The sequence below is a fragment of the Hypanus sabinus genome, chromosome 3 (assembly GCF_030144855.1).
Source record: "Hypanus sabinus isolate sHypSab1 chromosome 3, sHypSab1.hap1, whole genome shotgun sequence".
Classification (NCBI taxonomy): Eukaryota; Metazoa; Chordata; class Chondrichthyes; order Myliobatiformes; family Dasyatidae; genus Hypanus; species Hypanus sabinus.
This window is the reverse complement of record NC_082708.1, coordinates 34,731,098-34,738,028: the sequence shown is the minus strand read 5'-3', so window position 1 is coordinate 34,738,028 and position 6,931 is coordinate 34,731,098. Positions and strand designations below refer to the sequence as shown.

General features: G+C 43.2%; 1 protein-coding gene across 1 annotated transcript in view; it reads right to left on the bottom strand.

Annotated features, from left to right (window-relative positions):
* Positions 1-457: 457 nt before the first annotated feature.
* ccdc169 (coiled-coil domain containing 169) overlaps positions 458-6,931 on the bottom strand; it is a 110,281-nt gene continuing 103,807 nt past the window's right edge. The window contains exon 9 of the transcript XR_009511116.1: positions 458-493. The gene's annotated coding sequence lies outside the window, so the exon portion shown is untranslated. The remainder of the gene's footprint in view (positions 494-6,931) is intronic.

Sequence of the window (6,931 nt, the reverse complement as noted above, 5' to 3'; positions counted from 1 at the left end):
CTGGCTTCCGTCCCCTTCCTTTGCAGTCCCAATGGAGGGTCTCGGCCTGAAATGTTGACTGCTCTGTTTCCTCCGCAGATGCTGTCTGACCTGCTGAGTTCCTTCAGGAACAAGGAACTTCATAATTTTAAGTACTCAAAGTCATACCATATAAAATTGTATCCAAGACATTAGAAGCTGACTCCTTTTTAAAGCAGTTGTTTCACAAAATAAATTATCATTTGGAGTTTGATTAAGAAGATCTTGTCAAAATTCAACTTGAAGTTATAAAATGTAGTTGTTGGCCAAATCCAAAGAAATTCTAAATACTTGCGGCTTTTCAAATATTCAAATTATTGCAGCCAATTATTTTTCAGATTTTCCTTCATCTCTGATTATCTTGTAACTAAATCAAAGCTTCTGTCTCAATTATCAATACATAAAAAACTCACCCTCCAGCAGGAGTTGAATTATGACCTTTCAGCATAGACTTATTCCGTGAATCCAAATTATGCTGTAAATTAAAGAAAATATTTTCCATGTGGTATCATAAAGCACTATGGAACCACTAAACAATAATTTTACTTCGAAAAGAATTTTCTAGATTGTCTTACTATCATGTGGTGCACCAATTTTACATGACACTTGTTTTATTCAATTGCTGAGCACAATCTGGTACTTCCTGCACCAGCACCTTAGTCAGGTTCTCTTCATTTTCACCCTCCTATCTCCCAATTTGCAGCAAAAGAACAACCAACTTATATAGCACCATCATAAATTTATAGACTAACATGATCTAAGAAGCCAAGGGAGAAAAATAAAGATTAAAATAGGCTGTGCAGCACAAACGTGAGATGCTCACCCAGCAGTGACAAAGGTGTGATTACAACATGAAAAGCCCACAGATGGAATGAAGGGACAAGAATACATTGCCAGATTTTGTTGTGAAGGGAAAAGTGATAGTGACCCTGGAGAAGGCTGCTGTCATAGATCTAGAAATCTAACCTATGGATTTCCCATCCCAGCAGTTTCTTTCTGGTGCCAATTTTAGAAACAGGTATTTAATAGGCAATGCATAGATGACACAACCCTAATGTGAGCAAATGCAATTAGTGTAGATGACAAAGTGATTGTCATAGCTTGATAGGCTACAGAGCCTGTTTCTATGGTACATGACTCTATGGCATCCCTGGCAACCAGCAACACTGATGTCATCAAGTATCAAATCGCCAAGAACAAGGTCTTAATTAATAATCACCTGTTTTTACTGTGGAGAAGGTCACAGATGTTAGGGAATTCAGGAATATGTGTCCTGAAACATACTGATGTTTTGAAAGAAGTGTTAGTAGTCTTTAGGCACATAAAGATAGATACACTCCTCAGGTGTGGAAAAAAAGAGATTTTAGCCCAGGTGGGGTAACAGACAACTGGAGGGTTGCTAATATTGTGGCTTTATCTAAGCAGAGCTGCAAAGACATGCCAGTGAGCTTAGCATTAATGATGGGAAAGTTACTGGACGGAATTCTGAGAGACGGGCTCGGTCTGCATTTGGAAAGGCAAGGACTGATTCGAAATAGTTAACAATGGTTTTATGCATGGTAAATAGTGTCGCTGAAAGTTAACTGGTTATTTCTGACGAGGTGACCAAGATGTTTGATGAAGGCAGGGTAGTAGATTTTACATGGACTTTAATGAGGGATTGTAGAACGGCTAGGGAGGTGATATAACAAATGATCCAAGGTGATTTAGCCAAATGAACGTAACACAAAGAATCTGAGGCCACAAACCAGGCATGCCCGGGATCCTCTTCAGTTTGCGTATCAGGAGAAGGTGGGAGTGGAGGATGCTATCACGTACTTGCTGCACAAATCCCTCTCTCACCTGGACAGGGTCAGTGGTGCTGTGAGGATTACATTCCTGGACTTCTCTAGTGCCTTTAACACCATCCAGCCCAGGATCTTAAGGCACAAACTAACAGAGATGGGAGTAGACTCACACATGGTGGCTTGGATAACGTACTACTTGACAGACACTCCTCAGTATGTGCGGTTGGGAGACTGTAGGTCTGACACGGTGGTCAGCAGCACAGGAGCGCCGCAGGGGACTGTGCTCTCTCCGGTCCTGTTCACCCTGTACACATCAGACTTTCCAATATAACTCGGAGTCCTGCCATGTGCAGAAGTTCACTGATGACACGGCCATAGTGTGGTGTGTCAGGAATGGTCAGGAGGAAGAGTATAGGAAACTGATACAGGACTTTGTGATATGGTGCAACTCAAACTACCTGCGTCTCAATATCACCAAGACCAAGGAGATGGTGGTGGACTTTAGGAGACCTTGGCCTCATATGGAGCCAGTGATCATTAATGGAGAATGTGTGGAGCAGGTTAAGACATACAAGTATCTGGGAGTGCAATTAGACGAGAAGCTAGACTGGACTGCCAACACAGATGCCCTGTGCAGGAAAGCACAGAGTCGACTGTACTTCCTCAGAAGGCTGGCGTCATTCAATGTTTGTAGTGAGATGCTGAAGATGTTCTATCGGTCAGTTGTGGAGAGCGCCCTCTTCTTTGTGGTGGCGTGCTGGGGAGGCAGCATTACGAAGAGGGACACCTCACGTCTTAATAAGCTGGTAAGGAAGGCGGGCTCTGTCGTGGGCACAGAACTGGAGAGCATGACATCGGTGGCAGAGCAGAGGGCGCTGAGTAGGCTACGGTCATTCATGGAAAACCCTGAACATCCTCTGCACAGCACCATCCAGAGACAGAGAAGCAGCTTCAGCGGCAGGTTGCTGTCAATGCAATGCTCCTCAGACAAGATGAAGAGATCATTACTCCCCAACACCATTCGGCTCTACAATTCAACCACCAGGGGCAAGACATGTTAAAGTGCCGGGGTTAGGACTGAGCTTAAGTTACCACTCAATGCACTTTAGTAAACTATTTAAGAACTTTTTAAAAGCTATTTATTAATACTTTTTGGGAGGGTGATTTTAGATGCATATCATATTTATACTGAGTTAAATACTGTATGTAATTAGTTTTGCTACAATAAGTGTATGGGACACTGGAAAAATGTTGAATTTCCCCTTGGGGATGAATAAAGCATCTATCTATCTATCTATCAAAGGGATTAAGTCAAGGAATAGTAATAGGGGGTTATTTTCAGATTGGAGGTATGAACCCTATGCTGTTCTGCAGAAATTAGTGTTGGACCTCCTGTTGTTTGCCATGTATTAGTGATTTGGATCCGTACTGGGGTGGGGGCTGGCCCCTCCCACCTTGCTGCTTTCCAGTGTTAGCTCCATGAAAGACAAGCTGTATTACCTGCAGTCGACCCAGCGAAAGACAGGCTGATTTGCCTTCTTCTGCTGAACCAGTATGAGATGAGGGACCACTGCGTACTTGTTCTTGCGGGTGATGAAGAGTATATGGAATGTTTGCCTTTGTTGGCTGGGGCTTTGAGCACAAGAGTCATGTTACAGCTTCATCAGTGAGAGCACAGCTGGAATTATGGAAATACTAAAAGCAATTCTGGTTACAATACTATAGGCAAGATATGATTAATCTAGAGAGGGAGTAGAAAAGATTCACAACAACGTTGCCGGGAATGGATGACTTGAGTTATAGAATGGATAGGTTGGGACTGTTTACTCTGGAGTGAAGGAGGCTGAGGGGTGACATTTGCTTGTTATGTGCTGTATCATATGACGTAGGCGATCATAATTTTTCCATGACCCGTGATTGTTCTTAGCAAGATCTTCTACAAAAGCTGCTTGCCATTGCTTTCTTCTGGGCAGTGTCTTTACAAGATAGGTGACCCCAGCCATTATCAATATTCTTCAGAGATTGCCTGCCTGGTGTCAGTGGTTGCATAACCAGGACTTGTAATATTCACCAGCTGCTCATAAGACCATCCACCACCTGATCCCATGGCTCCACATGACCTTGATCAGCGGACTAAGCAGGTGTTACACCTTGCCCAAGGGTGACCTGCAGGCTAGCGAAGGGAAGAAGCACATTTTGGTAGAGGTGTATCTCCAGCCCACCAACTAGGTGTTGTATAGCTTTGTAAAATTGAGGGTAGAATGGATGACAACAGTCTGCTTCCCAGGTCTAAAACTGGAGAGCACTGATTTAGCATGAGAGGAAGCAGATTTAGAGCATACCTGAGGGGTGGGTCACTGTCACAGGTGTATAAGTGGCAGAAGAGGTACTGATATATTGTTTAAAAGACACTTGAACAGGTTCACGGAATAAGAAATGGACAGAGGGAAATGGGCTAAATCAGGCAAACGGGATTAGCTCCAGAAGGCACAATGGTCAGCTTGGTCAAGTTTGTGCTGTACAGGTGGCCCCGGTTTTTCCAACGTTCGCTTTACGACAGCTCGCCGTTACAAAAGACCTACATTAGTACCAGATTTCGCTAACCAAAGAGGATCTTCGCTTTTACGAAAAAAAAGATGCCCGCTTTATACGTACTTACTCCGAGAAAGACTACCACCACCGTGAAGCCTTGCAGTTGTGTGCATGCGTGTACATACACAGGCATGTACGTGCTGAATTTTTTTTCTCCAAATCGATTTCAGCTCGTTGCCTTCCTGATTTTGATAATTGAAGCTACACCATACATACAATATTTCTACTTTATATAGGCTGTATATTTATCATATCATTCCTGCTTTTACTATATGTTCCTGTTATTTTAAGTTTTATGTGTTATTTGGTTTGATTTGGTAGGTTATTTTTTGAGTCTGGGAACGCTCAAAATTTTTTCCCATATAAATTAATGGTAATTGCTTCTTCGCTTTACGACATTTTGGCTTACAAACGATTTCATAGGAACGCTCTACCTTCAGATAGCAGGGGAAGCCTGTATAACTAAATTGCTGCAGGTGAGACATTACAATCTTTCTTTTTCTTAGACAGTCCTTTGAGACTTAAGATAATTTGCTCTCCCTCTAGATTTGTGGGTTCTGAGAAGCTAACAGCATTAATGAACAATCACAGGCTCTCCTGCCAATGAAATAGTTCAGTGTGTAATTTGTGAGGTGGTGAACTCCTGCCACTTACACTGTATTTTCCTCTGCTTCTAAAGCATGAACGAAGTTCCAATACATCCTGAATGCACCGCCTTGAGTGGCCATGGAGCATGGACACCCAAGAATAAATACATGGGGATCTTACTGGGTCTTCACTAAGCCTTGGACCACTTGGACACAGCAATTATCTACATCAGGCTGCTGTTTATTAATGACAACTCAGCATTCAACACCATCGTAATCAACAAGCTCCAAAACCTGGGCTTCTGTACCTCCCTCTGCAACAGAGTCCTTAAATTCCTCATTGGGAGATCGCAATCAGTGCCAATTATAAATAATATCTTCTTCTCACTGACAATCAATACTGGTGCACCTCAAGGATGTGTGCGTAGCCCACTACTCTAATCTTTCTACAAGCATCACTATATGGCTTGGCACAGCTCAAACGCATTCTATAAATTCGCCAATAACAACTGTTGTTGGCAGAATCTCCAATGGTGACAAAGAGGTGTACTGGAATTAGACAGATCAGCTGGTTGAGTGGTGTCACAACAGCAAACTTGCACTCAACGTCAATAAGACCAAGGAATTGATTGTAGACTTAAAGAAGGGGAAGCCAAGGGAACAGACACCAGTCCTCATCGAGGGATCAGCAGAGCAAAGGGTGGACAGTTTCAAGTTCTTGGGTGTCAACATCTCTGAAGATCTATCCTGGGCCCAACATATTGATCCAGTTACAAAACAGGCATGTTAGCAGCTATATTTTATTAGAAGTTTGAGGAGATTTGGTATGTCACCAAAGATGAACAAGTTCCTCATGATTATTGGTAGTTATCCTTTTAGGGTTTTGAGGTACTGGCTATAGGTAGTCTAGGTCTCAGAAGCAAACAGGAGGGTAGGGATCACTGCTGCCAGATTTGTGGTCTTGATCTTTAAACCTCCTTCAACTAATCAAGGGCAGTGCCGTTGCACTGAAGACAAGTGAGATAGATCAGCTGGTTGGGTGCTGTCCCAGTAAAAGTCTTTCAATTCCTTGATTGTATGTGGACTTCATAGAGGAGAAATCAGGAGAACAGACAGCAGTCCTCAATTAGGGGGAAGCACTGGAAAGGGTGAGTGGCATCAACATCTGGGGACAACATACAGATACGATCATGAAGGCAGCACACCAGCTTCATTATCTCACCAAAGACTAGCAAATTTCTACAGATCTACTGTGCAGAGCATTCTTACCAGTTGCAATGTCACCTGGTAAGGAAGCCCCAATGCACAGGATCAAAAAAAAAGGTTGTGGACACAGCAAGTTCCATCATGGACACTAGCCTTCCCACCATTGAGAAGATCTTCAAAAGGTGGTATCCATCATTATGGACCTTCACCATCCAAGGCATGCCTTCTTCAGAAGTTTCTACATTCTACAGAGGTTGTATTGAGAGCATCCTGAGCAGCTGCATCACTACCTGGTTCGGAAATTGCACCATCTCGGATCGCAAGACTCTGCAGCGGATAGTGAGGTCAGCTGAGAAGATCACTGGGGTCTCTCTTCCCACCATTACAGACACTTACACCACACACTGCATCCACAAAGCAAACAGCATTATGAAGGACCCCACGCACCCCTCATACAAACTCTCTCCCTCCTGCCATTTGGCAAAAGGCACCGAAGTATTCGGGCTCTCATGTGTAACAGTTTCTTCCCCCAAGCCATCAGACTCCTCAATACCCAGAGCCTGTACTGACACCAATCTACTGCCCTCTACTGTGCCTATTGTCTTTATTGTACTGCTGCACTGGTTTGTGCACTTAATGCAGTCCTGTGTAGGTCTGTAGTCTAATGTAGTTTTTGCACTGTTTTATGTACTTTCAGTGTAGCTTTTGTATTGCTTCATGTAGCACCATGGTCCTGAAAAA